At 41.1% G+C, this 20,382-nt stretch overlaps 1 long non-coding RNA gene across 1 annotated transcript in view; it reads left to right on the top strand.

Annotated features, from left to right (window-relative positions):
- Positions 1-15,370, top strand: part of LOC126929283 (uncharacterized) — a 31,657-nt gene extending 16,287 nt beyond the window's left edge. Inside the window, exons 4-6 of the long non-coding RNA XR_007717126.1 lie at positions 4,192-4,465; positions 5,958-6,022; positions 14,655-15,370. This is a non-coding gene — a long non-coding RNA (uncharacterized LOC126929283). The remainder of the gene's footprint in view (positions 1-4,191; positions 4,466-5,957; positions 6,023-14,654) is intronic.
- Positions 15,371-20,382: the final 5,012 nt, after the last annotated feature.

Genomic DNA, 20,382 nt, shown 5'->3' with positions numbered 1-20,382 from the left:
TTTATTTTTATTTATTTATTTATTTTGAGATGAAGTGTTGCTCTTGTTACCCAGGCTGGAGTGCAGTAGCATGGTCTGGAATCACTGCAACCTCCACCTCCCGGGTTCAAGCCATTCTCCTGCCTCAGCCCTCCTGAGTAGCTGGGATTACAATAATCCACCACCACAGCCGGGTAATTTTTGTAATTTTTAGTAGAGAAAGGGTTTCACCATGTTGGCCAGGCTGTTCTCAAACTCCTGACCTCAGATGATTCACCTGCCTCAGCTTCCCAAAGTGCTGAGATTACAGGCATGAGCCACCATGCGCAGCACGTTTCTTTCCTTTGTACAGACAGGGTCTTGCTCTGTCGCCCAGGCTGCAATATGGTGACATGATCATGACTTATTGCAGCCTCAAACTCCTGGGCTCGAGCAATCCTCCCACCTCGGTCTCCCAAGTAGCTGGGAATACAGACGTGTGCCACCATGACCAGCTGAATTTTTTTTTATTTTTTTTTGTAGAGGCAGGATTTCGCTAGATTGCTCAACCTGATCTCAAACTCCCAACCTCAAGTGATCCTCCTGCCTTACCCTCCCATCGTGCAGGGATTACAGGCGGGTGTGACTACCTGTGCCCAGCCCCTTATGATTATTTTTTAAATAACAGCTTTATAAAAATATAACTCATGTGTCATGCAATTTATTTGCTGAAATCTGCAATTCAGTGGGTTTTAAGAGTATTCACAGAGCTGTGCACCGATCACCACAGTCACTTTTAGAACCTTTCATTACCCTGTAGAGAAATCTACACTCCTTAGCCACTGATTCCTACTCCCTACCACCTGCCTTTGCCCTCAGCCTTAGGCAACCATTGATTGGTTTTCTGTCACTGTGTATTTGCCTAATCTGGACAAATAGAATTGTACAATACGTGATCTTTTGTGGCTGGCTTTTTTTCCTTCTTAGTTCAATGTTTTCAAAGTTCCTTCATGTTGTGGCTTTTATCAGTAGTTCATTCATTCTACAGCTGAATAAATTCCATGGTAGACACACTGCGTTTTGTTTATTCATTCATCAATGGTGGACATTTGGGTTGTTTTCGTGTATTGGCCATTATGAATAATGCTGCTATGAAGATTCCTATACAGAATTTTGTATGGACATATATATTTTTTTCCTCTGAGATACATGCCTAGGAGTTAAATTGTTGCATTATGTGATGACTGCACATTTAGGCTTTTGAGAAACTGCCAGATGTTTTGTAAAGTGGTTAGACCAGTTAGGTGTGATGGCTCACACCTGCAATCCCAGCTACTTAGGAGGCTCAGTTGGGAGGATGACTTGAGCCCACAAGTTCAAGACTAGCCTAGGCAAGATAGGGAGACCCTGTCTTGATTAAAAAAAAAAAAATGAAATTAAAATAACAAGAAAAGAAATTCCCAGTGTGGTTATGCCATTTTATGTTCCCACCAGTAATGTATGTGGCTCCAATTCCTCTGCATCTTCTCTGACATTATGTTTTTTCTAGACAGAGGATTGCTCTGTCTCAGGCTGGAGTGCAGTAATGTCATTACAGTTCTCTGCAGCCTTGACCTCCCAGGCACAAGTGATCCTCTCATCTCAGCCTCCTGAGTAGCTGGGAATTACAGATACACAGCACCATGCCTGGCTAATTTTTATATATTTTTTGTAGTGATGGGGTTTTACCATGTTGCCCGGGCTGGTTTCATGCTCCTAGCCTCAATGGTCTGGTCACCTTAGCCTCCCAAAGTTCTGGAATTACAAGCTGAGCCCCTGTGCCTGGCCTTCACTAACATTTGTTATTATCTGTATTTCTTTTCCTTTTATACCTTAAAGCAGTATAAGAACAAGTGTCTTCAATAATAGTAAACAAAAAATATAATCCCAGGGCATTGGGAGGCTGAGGCAGGGGGATCTCTTGATGCCAGGAGTTTTAGACCAGCATAGGCCACCTAGCAAGACCTTGTCTCTACAGAATATTTAAAAATTAGCTGAATGTGCTAGTGCCTGCCTATAGTTTCTCTCTCTCTCTCTCTCTCTCTCTCTCTCTCTCTCTGTCTCTCTCTGTCTCTCTCTGTCTCTCTCTCACTTTTTGAGACATGATCTGGCTGTGTCACACAGGCCAGAGTGCAATGGTGCGATCATGGTTCACTGCAGCCTGAAACTCCTGGGATCAAATGATCAGTCCTCTCACCTCATCCTACCAAGTACTGCGGACCACAGGTGCATGCCATCCGGTTCTTGCTATGTTGCCCAGGCTGGTCTTGAACACTTGGCCTCATGTGATCCTCTCCCCTAGGCCTCCCAAAGTGCAAAGATTACAAGTATGAGCCACCGTGCCTGGCCCCCACCCTGCCTATTGAGAACCAAAAGAAGGAACTAAATTCTCCTTAGCTCAAGTCCAGACATTTCCAGGTTTCTTCATTAGGAAGGAGTTGGTTATTGGGCTGTCCAGGCCTCTCAAGCAGCACGGAAATGAGGTGAGTGTGTTTTCCTGCTGCTCCACTCTGCAGAGAGTTGGAGTATGTTTACTCATTTGCAGAGAGAGATGCCGTGTGGGAACCTTAGGATGGAGAAAGCCCTGATTCCAATGTCCTTTATGTATGTGTGTGTGTGTGTGTGTGTGTGTGTGTGTATATATATATACACACACACAAAATATACATACACACACACACTTTATGTTCTAGGGTACATGTGCACAACATGCAGGTTTGTTACATATGTATACAGGTGCCATGTTGGTGTGCTGCACCCATTGACTTGTCATTTACATTCAGAAACAGGATCTTGCTCTGTCACCCAGGATGGAGTTCAGTGGGGCAATCACGGCTCTTTGTAGCCTCAAACCCCCAGGCTAGCAATCCTTCCTCCGCCTTTCGAGTATCTGGGACTACAGGTAAGCGCCATGACACTCAGTGAATTTTGAAATTTTTGGTAGAGATGGGGCCTGGCTGTGTTGCCAGGACTTGCTTTGAACTCCTGCACTCAAGGGATTTCCTGCCTGGGGCTCCCAAAGTATTGATATTACAAACATGAGCCGTTGTGCCCACCCTCTCTGGTTCTTAGCTTCCTGCCTCCCTCTTCCGTATTTAAAGAACCCTTGTAATTACATGGGCTCACCCAGATACTCCAGGATAATCTTGTTTCAAGGACAGCTGATTAGCAACACTAATTCCATCTGCACTCTTAATATCCCCCTTCCTCTGTAACTGCGCTGTGTAACACAGGACTTGAGCAATTGGTAGGGGGCATTACTTTGGCCACCACAGTGACCGAAGTGATTGGTGGGGGACATGTTAAAGATACAGGGAAGTTTGAGGAAGAACTGACAAGTGAGGTTCCAGAGAGGGCAGGAGAAGAGAATTCCCATAGGGGGATTAGATTAACACTTTCTTTTTTTCTAAGACAGGGTCTCGCTCTGTCACCATCACTGGAGTGCAGTGACATGATCTTGGCTCACTGCAGCCTAGAGTTCCCAGGCTCAAGGCATCCTCCCACCCAGACTCCCAAGTAGCTGGTACTACAGTTGTGCACCACCACCATTCCTGGCTAAATTTTTTTCTTTTTTTGGTAGACACAGGGTGTCACCATGTTACCCAAGCTGGTCTCCAACTCCTGGTACCAATTGATCCTCCTGCTTTGGCTTCCAAAATTGCTGGGATTATAGGCCTGAGTCACCGTGCCTGGCCTCTGCTAGTTGTATATTCTCTAGAGTTGTCTTTATTTATGCTATGGTGTCCCTCATCATGCTGATCCCCTGTTACAATTAACATTTCTTTATATTAAATTTTACATATATATATATATATATATGTATGTATGTATGTTTATTTAATTAATTATTTTTGAGACCGGGTCTCACTCTATTACCCAGGCTGGAGTGCAGTGGCACAGTCCCGGCTCACTGCAACCTCCACTTCCCAGGCTCAAGCAATTCTCCTGCGTCAGCCTCCTGGGTAGCTGGGATTACAGGTATGTCCCACCATGCCCGGCTACTTTTTGTGTTTTTTGTAGAGACGGGATGGGGGTGATTTGCTGTGTTTTCCAGGCCAGTCTCAGACTCCTAAGCTCAAAGTGATCCACCCACCTTGGCCTCCCAAAGTGCTGGGATTTCAGGTGTGAGCCACTGCACCCATTGCAGTATAAACATTTCAGAGGTTTATGTCTCCTGATTGAATTTGGGCCTAGGTTTGGTTATCCAAGGAGCAGTGCCCAGCTCCTTCCCAGCGGGATATGGAATGCTGGTGATTTCCAGGAAGTGACCTCACAGTGACTCAAGCTACCACGTGTTGATTGTGATGAAATGCCAGCTGAGGCACATTCCCTGGGAGCTAAAGGGTGCTACACTTGACCACTGCAGCAGTAAAGATGACTCCGAAGAATGGCATGGGATGGATCCTTTCAAGTGAACTTGAGCAGGGGTCTCCAACCACAGGGCCACAGAGCTGGAGGTGAGCAGCAGGTGAGTGAGGGGAAACTTCATCTGTATTTACAGCCCCTCGCCATCACTCACATGACCACCTGAGCTCCATGTCCTGTCAGATCATCAGGGACATTAGATTCTCACAGGAGTGCGGAGCCTATAGTGCCCTGCACATGCAAGGAAGCTAGGTTGCACAGTGTTTATGAGAATCTAATGCCTGATGATCTGTCACTGTCTCCCATCACCCCCCCAGATGGGACAGTCTAGTTGCAGGAGAACAAGCTCAGGGATCCCACTGATGATACATTATGATGAGATCTATAATTATTTCATTATATATTACAATGTAATAATAATAGAAATAAAGTGTACGATATAGGTAATGCACTTGAATCATCCTGAAACCATTCCCTCCACCCCCAGTCTGTGGAAAAATTGTCTTCCACAAATTCACTCTGGTTTTTTGGGTAGAGACGGTGTTAATATGTTGCCCAGGCTGATCTGAAGTTGCTGGCTTCGAGCAATCCACCTTTCTCTGTTGGGATTCACTCAGGATGGCGGCAGAAATATTAAAGGAGAATATTAGGGAAAGTTAGAGGAAATAGTCACAAACCTTTAGGAAGGCCGAAAGGTTACCTAGCTTGTAATAATTGAACAGGCTGAAGGCAGCCAGTTCTTACCTTAGAGCATTAGGTCATAGAGTAAATACTAGGGATGGTAGAGGCTTCCCCAGTTAAGGCTGTTTACCCTACCTCCATTAACTAACCTTTGAGCCAAATAGCCCTCTCAGGGGGAGGGCGACCCCGGAGATTGCCCCCGATGGTATTTACTTTAAACCATTGTACCTGAGCTGTAATCGTTCTTAGAACTACTCTCTTAACCATGTTAATTATCCACAAGTGTGTTGATTCAGAGCTTCTGTTGTTAATTGTATACTAAATAAAATGTCTAGAGTGTGAGCTGCTCAAGGCCAGCCACAGTGACAAACCTCTCTTGGTGTACAGGCGGTCAGACACTCAGCTGGACTGGCACAACAGAATATCTGTGTGTTGGTGTACGTTTTATCCATCTGTCGTTTGGGTCTGGGTCTGTGGGCAGAACCCCACAGCTAATACCTTCTGATGAGGAGCCTTACCTCAGCTGGTGCCCTGTGTGAGGAGAAATACAACACTTCTCAGCCTCCCAAAGTGCTGAAATTACAGGGATAAGCCACCTCACTCAACCAAGGCTGAGTTTCCTAAACCAAAGAAAAATTAGGTGAGATTACTTGAGCCCAGAAGATCGAGGCTGCAGTGAGCCCTGATTGCACCATTGCACTCCAGCCTAGGTGACAAAATGAGACTCTGTCTCAAAAACTAAAATAAAATAAAAATTAACCCTCTATGACATTCTAAGTAGTTCTTTCCCTTTGAAGTGTTCCCCAGAAGCCTTTGAATTTTGTTTCATTTTTACATACCAGTAAAAGCTTTTAAGTACTGATGTTTGTGTCATTCCTTTTTTTTTTTTTAAGAATGTGTTTTTGTCCCTCTAGCTGGATCAACTACGAAATACTTCAGAGCCCAGGAAGAGAGACTGACTGGACAGCATGTTATTCAGGTATTAAAAGACTTGGACAACAACTCAAAAATGGTCAAATAATAGTGCATGCATCAAATGCAACGGGAAGCTCTTCTGGAGGGTGAGAGAAGCTTCCAGATAAGGGGACATTGAAGCTGAGTCCTGAAAGATGAGGAAGAGTTGTGTGAGAGTGGGGAGAGAAAGTGGTGGTAGAGGGTGGGGAATGGATTGGGATGGAGTGAGCTGCCCAGGCAAGGAAACCAGCACTAGAAAGACCTGGACAATCAAGGTGGCACATTTTGTTCAGGGAATGGTGAATTAAGTGTGGCAGGAATGCTTTGCAGAGAGATTAATTTACTTGTATGGAATTTCTCACTAAACCTCATTACAGTTTCTAATCTTTTGATGTTATCATCCATCGCTGTCCTTGTTAAATAGTTTGAAATAGTTATGATAATCACAATAACACCAAGTGTAATATTTCACTAATCCTCAAAAACACAGGTAGGTATCACAGTTAGCCCCATTGTATGAATGAAGTGATGAAGACTTGGGAGTGAAGAGTGATTTGCCCAAGCTCACATGGATACTAAGACTGAGTCAAATGTTGGATCTGGTCTGACTTTAATGCATGCTTTGTTCATGAGCACCATGTGTTGTCTCTACTTTGCAGTTAAGCACGTAGACAGGTAAAAGAAAAGCCTGTATTTCTGTCTGCTCGCACACTTCTGACTGAATGTGAGTGTGGAGTTTCTACACGAAATTCTCCAATGCTCTGGATATTAACTGGGTATCTCCCATTTTTCTTCTGATGCTACCTGGAGTTAGTGCAGACCGCACCGGTCAGGGGCTCAGTCCCACGAGACCACCCTCACTTCAGATGCTAATGGCAAGTCCTGGGTTGTCACCTGTACTTTTGACCAACCAGTTACAAATCAGGGGTTCCCATGACTCCCTTTTTGGGTTTCATCATTTGCTATAACAGCTTACGGAACTCATAAAACAGTTTATTTTCTTTTTTCTGAGGGACAGAGTCTCATTTTGTTGCTCAGGTTGGTATGCAGTGGGGCAATCATAGCTCACTGCAGCCTTGACTGCCTGGGTTCAAGTGGTCCTCCCGCCTCAGCCTCCTTAGTAGCTGAGACTGTATGCTTGCACCAACACATCTGGCTAATTTATTTTTTTGTAGAGATGGGGTCTTGTTGTGTTGCCCAAGTTGGCCTTAGATTCCTGGGCTCAAGCGATCCTCCCACCTCAGCCTCCCAAAGTGCTGGGATTACAGATGTGAGTTACCGCATCTGGCCAGTTCATTTCCTATTACTGGTTCACGATAAAGGATACATCTCAGAAACAGCCAATGAAAGAGACGTACATGCTGGATGCAGTTGCTCATGCCTGTAATCCCAGCACTTTGGGAGTCTGAGGTGGGCCTTACCTCAGGAGTTTGAGACCGGCCTGGGCAACATGGTGAAACCCTGTCTTTACAATTTTTTTTTTTAATTACTGGGCACAGTAGTGTGCACCTGTAGTTCCAGCTACTGGGGAGGCTGAGGTGAGAGGATACCTGGAGCTGGGGAGGCTTAGGTTGCATGAGCTGAAATTTTGCCATTGCACTCTAGTCTGCACAACAGAGCCAGATCCTGTCTTGATAAAAAAGAAAATAAAGATGCATAAGGCAAGGTATGTGGGGAGGGACACAGAGCTTCCATGCCCTCTGTCGGGCACAGCACCCTCCTAGCACCTCCTTGTGTTCAGTAACCCGGAAGCTCTGCAAACCCTGTTGTTTCGGTTGTTTCTGGAGGAACAAATAAATGTGACCTTTTCCAGAGAACTTCAGCATCTCTCAGTTGGACTACAGATGATCCCACTGTAGGCATCAGATCTTGAAAACCCTATGCAAGAGGCTGTATTTTATGTCTTTATTCTGGTGCACCCAGCAGGAGTGGGTGGCGTAGCACCGTGGGACAGTCACCCTTTCCATATACTGACAAGCAAGAAATGGTCCTGAGCCACCGTTTCTCTATCTAGAAAACTATTTCACACTACAGTTTACTATAATCAAACTAATATACTGGGAGAGCTTGTTACCAAAATAAATCATGATGGATTTGGTAAAAATAAATATCCTACTCCTAAAACATTGGGAATCCAAGTGTATTTTCATGTGTACAATTTACTTAAAGTGATATTTACCCATAAACTAATTGTCTCATATTAAATGTTAGGACAAGAACTACCTACTTTCATTTGCTGTGGATATGCTTTCCACTTGATTTTTCCGTTGGTTTGTTTTTTAGTTCTGTAGAAAAACATCCCATAGAACTACAGTGACAATATGCCTGTGTTGTGGGAATTTTAAGGAATCAGAGAGACTGATGGGGTTCAGGAGGATATTTGTTTAGGTGCACCAGCCCAGTAGGATTAACATCCAAAAGACTGAGCCCCGAACAAAGAGCCACGCTCCCTTTTAAGTGTTTCGTGGCGGGAGATACATGCAGGGGGAAGTGCGCTAAAGAAGCAAGAAACAAAGGCAGTTAATCAATTGAGGCATGCATTACATCATTTCTTGTTTTTCCAAGGAAAACATGTTTTGCGACTGAGGCTTATCTGTCTTGTGACCTTGTAACTGTATAGCAAGGGAAACAGGGTCCTCACGGAATGCCTGGGAAGGGAGGAGAGATAAGGTTCAGTAACTACAGAAAAACAGGCAGTTAATTTTTGAAAGACTTTAGCTGTCTCTCTCAGGGGGTTGGTTTCAACATGTAACTGAGTTTCTGCTGAATTTATGATTTATACACTTTTTAATTTCCTTTAATTTCCTATTTCACCTGTAGTGGAGATCTTAATTCTGTTCTTCTACTGTTTCTATTCCTCTCTTTTTTTTTTTTTTTTTTTTTTTTTTTTTGAGACAGAGTCTCGCTCAGTCACCCAGGCTGGAGTGCATTGGCGCACGGTCTCTGCTCACTGCAAGCTCCACCTCCCGGGTTCACGCCATTCTCCTGCCTCAGCCTCCCAAGTAGCTGGGACTACAGGCACCCGCCACCAGGCCCAGCTAATTTTTTGTACTTTTTTTAGTAGAGACGGGGTTTCACCATGTTAGCCAGGATGATCTCAATCTCCTGACCTCGTGATCCGCCCGCCTTGGCCTCCCATGGTGCTGGGATTACAGGCTTGAGCCACCGCGCCTGGCCTCTATTCCTCTCTTTCCCAGTACCTTCCACCAGTGGATACAGTATGTTCAGTTCAGTGTGTAGGGGCTGGAGATGCTGGCGTGACTTCATATGTGAATGCTGTCTTCCAGCAGCTGCCTGTGCAACCTGGCCTCCCTGGAGGAATTTCCTTCATCTGTCCTGTTTGGTATGACAGATAATATATGTCTTGCCTGAAAATTGTTTTATGCTTTTTAATTGCTTTCAGAATTGGCTAAAACTAGCCATAACTAGAGGCAATTTAGTAGCTTCTGAAATCTATATAGATGTGTTGTTCATACTCACACATTTTAATAAATCTTCTGTTGTAATAAACTGCCTGTATTACAGATAGACTTGACCTAATGTGATTATTGAACTCCAAAGTTATTCTCAAATTACATTCCATAAAATTGCTAACATACTTGGTATTTTAGAAATATGCTCCAGCCTGGACAACACACTGAGACCTCATCTCTACACAAAATCTAAAAATTAGCCAGGCATAGTTGCAGGTACCTGTAGCCCAAGCTACTCAGGTGGCTGAGGCAGGAGGATTGTTTGAGCCCAGGAGTTCAGGTCTGAAGTGAGTAGCGATTGTGCCACTGCACTCCAGCTTGGGTGACAGAGCGACACCCTGTCTCCAAAATATATGTATGTTCTATCTCAGAATTTCATAATAATGTGATAGTAGCTTATAATATGGCAGTAATTTTGAGAGTATTCCATGTATAATATGTTGTACTTACTTGTTGTAGAGATCCTGGTATTGCTAGGCCAGTTTTTCATAATCAGTTTTAAATAGATGATTTGTTCATAGTTACACAAGCAAGACAGTATTGAAGCTGAGTATCTGTAGAATTGTAGCCATGTTCACACACACGGAGTATTCTAAAATAGCAGCGTACACAAGATGCTCATATGTACATCTGTCGAGGTTTGTGTGAAGCAGTAAAATGTTTCTAACAGCGTGTTTCTTTTCCTTCAGTACCATGCTGTTTTGGTTACTGTGGCCTTGTAGTATAGTTTCAAGTTGGATAACATGATACCTCCAACTTTGTTCTTTTTGCTTAGGATTGTCTTGGCTATATGGGATCTTTTTTGGTTCCATAGGAATTTTAGAGTTTTTTTTTCTTTTTTCTAATTCTGTGAAGAGCAGTTTAATGGAAATAGCATTAAATCTATAAATTACTCTGGGCAGTTTGGCCACTTTCAGGGAAATGTCACTTCTGGGCATGGAGTTTCAGAGGCTGTATGTTTGTGTGTTTTGATTGAAGACTGAGAGTACTTCTAAGGAAGGACACTTCACAGTATGGCCAGCTATGTTTCCACTAGTATTTAAGTGTCATGTTTGTGATTGGATGTGAGCTCTGACTCTGTAGTGACCAAATACAGTGGCAGCAGCTGAGGAGTTAAACCTGAATTTTAGGTGAGGTTGAAATTTCACAACAGATCCATTCACAGTGCCTTGCAAGGAGTGCACTGTTGGTCTGCATGGATAGAGAGTCAATTTATGCTTTACCTGTGGCACTTTAAAGAGCACAAATGTCCTAAAATCCCTTCACATTCTTGGAAGAAGCAAATTCACCATCATTGCTGAACATTTCTAGCAGCCTTTGCCCAAGTATTCAAAGTGGAATGAAACCCTTCAGATAGTATTGACCCAATCAGAATGCCAAGTACCGCTTATAAGACAGCCATCATATCTTACCCAGAGCAGGAGTTCCTGATGGGAACTGATTGTAGAAATTGAATTAGGAGGACCCTCGTCAAATAGTGCTCTGTGCTTGAGCTACAATTCTTTAGGCAAAACACTGTGGCGTCCCACTCAGTCCCTGCTCTGTCTTCATACAAGGTAATGGATTACTTAGCATTTATCAGCCTCTGAAGCTCCATGCCCAGAAGTGACATTTCTCTGGATTCAGAGCCTTTGAAAGCTTCGTGGAGTGCTCAATGAGATAGGTGGGTGATTTGTTAGACCTCTGGGCTATTTGGAGTTTCCTTGACTATGGAGCAAATGTTACGTGGTGCCCTGGATGATGAGAAATGATGGTCTCATAGGAGCTTAATCTCAGGGAAAGTCTGTCTCAGTTTGGTGAGCTGTAGAAATTCGTTGGTGTTGGGCAAAGTTCTTAATATTTTATTTTTTGAGAGAGAGTCATGGAACTCTTGAAAATTTGATAAAAGCTTTGGACTCTTGCAGTAGAAAAATGCATTTGCACATAATTTTTCATATGGTCCCTCATAAACCCTTAAGTCCATGGTCTCCGGACTAATAATTGCTAACATCGAACATGAATAATGCATATTGGAGGAACTAGTAGGCATCCTATGCCTAAGAGGCTTGTTGAATAATGCAGTTTCATGCCCTGCTTTTGGCTTTTCTGAGCATACATTCCACTGATACTGGAGAGGTGCCAAAGGCTGTGTATTCATGGTCAAAGCCAGTCAAAATTTGTGCTCAGGCAAAAGGCCTGAGAATTTTCTCATCTGTGGCATAGCCACATGGGTGATGTTTGGTGTTTTTCTATTTTATTACAAACATTGCCATGTAGCTTCTCTTTCTGTCACTGCATAGAAACCAGTCTTGTCAGATTTATCCACATCCTCAATATTTCCAAACCTGACATTTTATTCTTCCTCTTCCGTGGCAGCTTAGCAGCATCTGACATAGTTCCTTCCTTGAAAGTCTTCTCATTCTTGGCTTCCAGTCGGGTTTCCCGCTGCTTCTCTGCCCTCTTCTCCTCAGTCGTCTTTGTAGGCTCCTCCTAAACTGCCTGCATCATAAAGGTTGGGGTGTCCCAGCCCTTTGACCTGAGATATTACTTCATCTCTGTCTTTATTTATTCTTTAAATGGTTCCATTGCTGTGAAAATCTCCTGGATGCTAGTAATTCCAGCCCTGACCGCTAAACTGAATTTTAACTCATATGTCCAGCCACTTACTTGAAAACACCACTTGAGTGAATAAACATCTCAAAATTGATTTGTCCAAATGAAGTTCATGGGTGCCATTTTTGTGAAGTGCCATTTGGGGTTCAAGGAGAGAGGTGACAAGCTACCATCTAAACATTTACAGAACACCCTTGATATACTTTCCTGACTTTGACCATCCGATTTATCTGAAAATGCAGTCAGAGCTTCAACTCCAACATAGATCACCTTTGCATTGGCTTTCTCTGTTTTTGTTTTTGTAGACCACATTGCCTTTTGCTTTTTTTATCTGGTGTAAGGCAGTAGCTTCCTCAAGGGTCTCTCTGCTTCCTCTTTCACCCGTTCGTGTCATTCTTCCACTGGCAACTACAGTGACTTTTCAGGCTTTCATTTCCTCCTAAACCCTATCGGGGGATTGTGACTTCAGAATGAATAGGCTCTTTACCATCTGTGGCCCTTCATTGGCTCCCTGTCTCCTACCCTCAGCTTCGACGCTATGTTGTAGCCAGGCTCAGTGGTTTTCTTTCTGTTTTCTAAATATGTGAGGCTCTTTCCTTCTTTGGAACTAAAGGAGGATTGTAGAGAAAATATGACACAAATTAATTTTTACATGTGTGATTCATTATCTGACTCAGATTACAAGCTCCTTGAGAGCAGAGACCCAATTTAATGCATTTTGTCTCCAACATTCCTGCCTTTGTCTCCAGCCTCCTCCTTTGCTGTGTCTGGGACAGCAACTTGTACTAATTCATTTGACACTGTCTTCTCTTCTCCTTTGCTCCCCTCCCCTCCCCTCCTCTCCTCTCTTTCCCTTCTCCCTCCCCCTCCTTGCCCTCTCCTTTCCTCCCCTCCTCTTCTGTTTTGTTTTTCTTTCTCTGTTGCCCAGGCTGGAGTTCAGTGGCATAATTTCAGTTCACTGCAGCCTCCACCTCCTAGGTTCAAGGGATTCTCCTGCTTCAGCCTCCTGAGTAGCTGGGATTACAGGTGCACGTCACCATGCCTGGCTAATTTTTTGTATTTTTAGTAGAGACAAGGCTTCACTATGTTGGCAAGGTTGGTCTACCAACTTAGTGATCTGCCTGCCTCGGCCTCCCAAAGTGCTAGGATTACAGGCATGAACCACTGCATCTGGCCTGACATTTTGTTTCCTGAGCTTTCTATGTATCAGGTTATGATTAAGTGCTCAGAGTTTAATAGATGTTAGATTTTGAGGTTGCTTCTCTCTTAGTTTAGAATACAAGCCATCGCCGGATGAGGATGGGAGTAAGGAGACACCTGTGGCGAAAAATGAGAGGTGTATCTGTGCAGATTTCAACTTGGGTAGAACTTCATTGTTCTAATGAATTTTGAAAACTATTATGGGCTAACATTATTGCTTTGGATTACTAATTCACTAAATAGTGCCTTACTTGCTTGTGAGAGTAAATTTAATTTCCCAAAGTGATCAATTCAGTCCTAGTCTGTAGCTGAGAGAATCAAACTTAATGGAAACTAATGATATTCCTAATAGAGTAGACATCAAGCAAGGTAAACCCCTACTAATCTTCCTCTCCCTGATAAACATCATGTACTAAGAGTTTTGTCTGAAATGCAGTACAACAGTAAATCAAAGCACATTAAAGAGGGAAATACTACCCTTTTAGCAACAGACTACTTTCAGATTTAAACACAACTACTGCCAAGTGTTAGGTGTGAGGTTATGTCTGTTCTGGTGTTAAACTTAGATGTGGAGAATATACTGTTTATCCTTGCTTCAAGGCTTTGTCCAAAAAAAAAAAAAGCACCATTTAAAGCAAGTCTTGCTAGGTCATCACCGAAAGCTTCCTTGCTAATGCAAGTGGAATTAGGTACCAGATATAAACATTGCATAGAAGCTTGGCTGTCAGATTTAGTAAGCAAGCTTAAGCATTTCCTGTAAATTTTAAGTGATAAATTATAAAAGAGCAGAGCAACTTGGCATCTTAGGTGGAGTGAAGATATTGTATTCTGGTTAAAAACTGTAAGGGGCTTACGGAAATGAGTGGCATGGTGTTAGTTATTTTGAAAAGTGTATGTTTCAATTTTCTGCTAAAAAATGTAATCAGAGGAGAAAAATATTCAACAAACACGAGTTTTTTGTTTTTGTTTTTCCTGTTAGAAGAGTGAAGACTGTGTACCCAGGACATTTTTCCCCCCCTACAATTTTTTAATTGTGGTAAAAATATATATAACATAAAATTTATTATCTTAGCCATTTTAAGTTTCCCATTCAGTGGTAATAAATACATGTATAAGGTTGCACAGCCATCACCATCATCTATCTCCATATCTCTCTTCATTTTCTAAAACTGAAACTCTGTACCCGTTAAACAATAACTTTCCATTCCCTTCTCCCCCAGCCCCTGGTAACCACCATTCTACTTTCTGTCTCTGATTTTGACTAATGTTTTAAGTATCTAATATAAATGGAATCATAAAACATTTGTTTTTGTGATTGGTTTATTTTACTCCGCATAATGTCTTCAAGTTTCATCCATATTGTAGATGTGACGGGATTTTCTTTCTTTTTAGGACTGACGATCCATCATCTGTGAAGACCACGTTTTGCTTATCCATTTGTCAATGGACACTTGGATTGCTTCCATATTTTGGATATTGGGAGTAATACAGCTATCAATGCGGGTGTACAAATAATCTCTTGAAGACCCTGTTTTCAGTTCTTTTGAGTATATACTGAGAAGTGCAATTGCTGGATCACATGGTAATTCTATTTTTAGTTTATTCGGGAAACAACATACGGTTTTCTACAATAGCTGTACCACTTCACATTCCCACTAACCATGCAAAAGCGTTCCAATTTCTCCACATCCTTGACAAAACTTGATATTTTCTATTTTTATTTTATTTTATAGATGTCATACTGATGGGTATGGAGTGGTATCTTATTGCAGTTTTGATTCACATTTCCCTAATGACTAGTGATAATGAATATCTTCTCATACTTATCGGCCATTTTCTATCTTCTTTGAAGAAATATTCCTTTTAAGTCCTTTGCTTATTTTTGAATTAAATTGTTGTTTGTTGTTGAGTTTTAGAAGTTCTTTATATATTCTGGATATTAATCACTTTATTTGCAAGTATTTTCTCCCATTCTGTGGGCTGCACTTTTACGTTGTTGATAATGTATTTAGATGCACAAAATTTGCAATTTTCATGAAGTCTTGTTTGTCTATTTTTAAAATTTTGTTGCCTGTGTTTTTGGTGTCATATTCAAGAAATCATTGCCAAATGCAGTGTTGTGAAGTTTTTATCTTATCTTTTCTTCTAAGAGTTTCATAATTTTAGGTTTTACATTTAAGTCTTTGATCCATTTTAACTTTGTATATGGTATTAGGTAAGGATCCAATTTTCTTCTTTTTCATGTTGATATTTAGTTTTCCCAATGCCATGTGTTTAAAAAATGACATTTTCCCTATTATATGGTCTTGACACTCTTGTTGAAAATCATTTTACCATATATGTAAGTATATATTTTTGGGCTTTCTGTTCTATTTCATTCACCTATATGTCTGTCTTTATGCCAGTGTCACACTGTTTTGGTTATTATGACTGTAGAAAGTTTTGAAAACAGGAATTGTGAATCTTCCAGCTTTTTTTTTCTTGCAAGATTGTTTTGGTTATTTGGGGTTCCTTGAAATCCCGTATGAATTTTAGAATAGATATTTCTATTTCTGTAAAAAGTCATTGTGATTTTGATGGGAATTGCATAAATCTGTAGATTGCTTTGGATAGTATTGACATCTTAACAATATTGTCTTCCAAACTGTGAACGTGGATTGTGTCTCCATTTACTCATGTCTTCTTTATAGTGTTCATTATACAAGTCTTCCATTCTTCTTGGTCAAATTAATTCCTAAATATTTTACTCTATTTTTGGGAAACTCTGTGATGAGTGGTGAGCCAGGACTAGAGATCAGATTCCCAACTATTCATTCCCACACCTTGACTGTTGCTTATCTCAGCTGATTCACTAGATTCCGTCACTAGCCACAAGTTTCTGTCAGATGGGTCAATTTTAAATTACAAGCAAAAAGCAGAAAAGAAAATTGGATAACTACTTTGTAGCAAGTGGGATTTTATTCTTAGTTAGATTTATCTTTTCTTTGTATTTGCTTGTGTCTGTGAATTCTGTTTCAGTGGAAAGGAACTGTATTAAGTTTTGACCTAGTATCAGTATCTGAGTAATTGACCTAATGAGATTTGGATTTGACTGGGAGATTAGCTGCTCCGCTAAATATGATGAACAAATAAAGGCAACTTTTCTCCTCCTGAAATTTCTAAAAACAATTTCCTCTCACTTTTTTTTTTTTTTTTTTTTTTTTTTTTGGTTTTCATGTTTCATTCACCATGTGAAAGGCTGTGACCCCAGTGTATGAGGAACCCCTTGTCCGAAGCAGTTGCTGCTCATGGGACAGGCAGATCTCTATACAGGAGCACTCATTTCTAGAGTGCAGCCTTGTCATTGCTGTGAAGGAAAATGCCTAATGCTCAAACCAGGGGCTACTTAGGCTTTCCCAGAATTGCCGTTTCTTAGATTTTGTGATTAAATTGATGAGGTAGATACTCTGTCCTTAAACTAGGAAATCACATCCTCTGAATTCTGTCTAACTTAATTGAGTCCTGCTGTGTTACTAATCCATGTTAATATGGTCTTTTTCCTTTAACATAGTTTCCCTGGATGCTGAACATGGAGCCTTACAGTTTCTAGAATGGTTTGGCAGAATATCTCTTTGGGAATTGGTGAAGATGGGTGAAGTATAGATCCAGGAAGGTGGAGGGTCCCCACAAAAAAAAAAAAAAAAAAAAGTGCCTTCATAGAAGACTGTGCACTTCATGTCATCATATACAATGGGCAGCACACACAGGCCCCTGCTATTCTTTTATGAGGGACAGGTTGGGAGGGTCTCTGCAGGTGGTGCTTGCTCACTGGCCACCAGCCTCTCCCCTGCTCTCTCTGCCTCCCTTATCATCCACACTCACCTTCATGGTACAGGACACGTTGACTTTGTTCTTTGACCTCATTTCATTCTGAATTTTTAAAGCTTAATGTAGCTGGCTTTATCCCTTCAATTTGAAAAGTTATTTTAGAAATTGAAATAATTATTGCCACATTTTTCTTAGATGTTTAAGATCATGGTTACCTACTTTATTTGTAGACATTGCATAGAGATAAATGCTGGGGACGAGGGTGTTTGTTTTTAACCTTAATGTGTTTGTCTGATCTCTGAGTTCTAGGGGTTGTGGAAAAGGAAAGTGGTATAAAGTAAATGACACAGTGACAGAAGAATTCGACCTAAATAATGAGATTCCGGAGTGCGAATGCTTTGGTGAAGAATATAGACCAAAATTTTATGATCAAGGTAAGGATATACAAATGGATAACTTACATTAGTTTTGGTTTTTAATTTAATTTTCTACAAAATTGGAAGTAGGATTCTTTAAATTAAAGATAGAATAGACTTTTTCTAGTACTGCTGCTCTAGCTATAGAACCGTGAGTAGGTGGGGGAGGGGAGGTGTACTGTAAGGTCATGAAATGAGTATCAAAGAGACACTAATAAATAAAGAAATCTAACTTTAAAGCTAGTTTCAGAAGCGGTTGTCCAGTAAAATCTTCAAATGTCTGTTTCACTTACATAGGAGCATAATTAATTAGAGAACATATTTTTTAGCACCTGTACTTTTAACACCATATTCATTAGTGTGGCAAAGCAGTCTTTACCTCCAATCTCCCCACTCCTAGGACAAAAAAAATATATATCAGGGAAAGTATATCAAAAACCCAATCACAGTTAGCTATTTGAAAGCCATTTTGCCAAGATCTTAGCATTTCTTAGCAAATAATTTTGAGATATTCTAGGGGCATTTAGAAATTTCTTCCTGTATTAGATTCACTATATTAGAGTTCTGTATTGTGCCACTGTAATCATGCATTCAGTGCTAATTTTTAAGGGTCAAATAAAGTATGATTGCCAGAATTCACCCTAATATCAACCTCCAAAGGAGGGATTGATTTTATCACCAGAACTGAGGTCCCCTAACTTCCACTCTAAGCAGTAACCTATAAAAAAAACCCTCCTCATTTTACTTACACTTTGCATTTAACACATTTAGTGAGTAGTTACTTGCTGGATTCTCGGGCCCTTTGTTTTAGATTGTCAAGACAAGAAAACCTTTTTCATTTAGACTTCTTAATGCTGTGCTGTAAAGCAAACACATACACTTGTGTATGTCAATGATATAATCCCACATGCTCTTCCACCAGGGAGGTCTGATGAGAACGCCGGGGGTCACCAAAGAAGACTCAAGTTAGCTGTGTACAGCAGGAAGCCGAGGACTTCTCACTGTAAGTTGCTTTTCAATTGTGAATACAGAATATCGGAGACAGGTCTCAATGAATTTGGAAAGTTTAGTTTGCCAGGGTTATGGACGTGACACAGCCTATGGAGGTCCTGAGGACATGTGCCCAAGATGGTTGGGGTACAGCTTGCTTTAATACATTGTTGGAAGTTGTGAGGAATCAATCAATATGTGTAAGATGTACATTGGTTTTGTCCAGAAAGGTGGGACAACAACTCGAAGCATGGGCGGAGGCTTCCGGGTCATAAGTAGACAAGACAAATGGTTGCATTCTTTCGAGTCTCTGATTAGCCTTTTTCTGATTACACAATTTACATGTGAGAGGAGGGTAAAAGAATCTTCACTTATGCCTTAGTCTAGCTTAGTGAAACGATACAGCAGAAGAAGCAATGAGATGTGCGTTTGTGTCAGGTGAGCAGAGAGATGGCATTGTGCTCTGTTCATCCTTTGCCCACAAGAAGATTACCTCAGGGCAAATGGTGAGGGAGTTACGGAGCTTCCTTATCTTTGTAGCGTCTTATTTAGTAATACATTGGGAGCAAGTTTGCTGGATGCAGTTCCCAGCTGTCTTCCTTTTGGATTAGTGAAGATTTATTTTATTGCATACCAAAAACTTGCTGTGTGATTTAGTAGGTGTTAGTGTGGTATTTGAGAATGTAGTATTTGGGATTTGAAGATAATTAGCTAAACTAGAGAGAAATTCCTAAACTAATTCTAAAAGGAAAATAAATAAATCCCTTTTCTTTATTATTGCTTCCTGGTCATTATTTCCTTGGCGATAACTTACTTTGTATTTAGAAACATGCACATACGTTAGGGCCTTCTAGATTTGAGATTTTAAAAAAGTTTACGCTAGAGGTTCTTTTAAACATGTTGGCGTCATTTAGTGAATTCCACTTCGTGTCCAAAACACAGCACTGTGCCGACACTCTCAGAATGTTGTCGCTTTTTAAAGCCCCTGCTGTCAGTGAATTTGCCTTTTAATATATTGTATCAGGAAAGTATCTGATTTACTTTTTCATGTAAAACTGTGTTTAAGTGTGGTTTATTACGTTTGAAAACTTTGTTGAATAATTATTATGAGAGTTTGCGTGTGTGGCTCTAAAATGAGTTTGTTTCACTGCTCTTGAATGGTCGTAATGGCTGGAAAAAAAACCTCACACTAACATGCAGGAAGAATTTATTTTCATGCTTCCTAAGTTATGGTACTCAGTTTTAAATCCCATATGCCAGTTAAGTTAAAATGTGTCCTGCAAATTTTTAATTTTTTATAATGTCACTCAGTTCTCCAAAGTAATTGAAATATACTAACTTTTTAATTATTTAAAACATTATAATTCTGTATACTGGATGGGTACAGTTTGATGTTTTGACACACATGACACATTGTATCATGATCAAACAATTTAAGTCTCATATCCTGTTCATGTGAGTTTGGCAAGTTTTAAAACTACTAAAACAATAGCCACTTTCTGCTAGACAAAGTTTTCTCATCCTATCTAGTCAGCTCCATCTTCAGCAGTTTTTGTGTCAGTCATCTCCTTGGTCCCATGGGCCTGATAATGCCTGGGTGTCTGTTCTAACCCAGCTGATTTTAAAAGGCAAGAAGAAAGGACTATTTGGAGAAAATGCCTGTTGGAATATAGTAGGTAAGAATCCTGTGAAAAATTCTAAAGGGGAGAATTCAGGTAGATGTCAGAGTGTATCTGGTAGATCCAGAGGTACTCCCACTGGTCTTTTTCTGGATTAGTTGTAGGCTGCAGAGATAGGTGTAGAGCTAGTGCCATGGAGTGCTAAGGACACAGATGTGAATACACACCAAGATTGGCCAGCACCATCACTGAGCTGCTGTGTGATATGAGATGACACCAATAAACAGA

Source organism: Macaca thibetana, chromosome 10, assembly GCF_024542745.1.
Source record: "Macaca thibetana thibetana isolate TM-01 chromosome 10, ASM2454274v1, whole genome shotgun sequence".
Lineage (NCBI taxonomy): Eukaryota > Metazoa > Chordata > Mammalia > Primates > Cercopithecidae > Macaca > Macaca thibetana.
The sequence above is the reverse complement of the archived record's forward strand: the minus strand, read 5'-3'. Positions and strand labels throughout refer to the sequence as shown.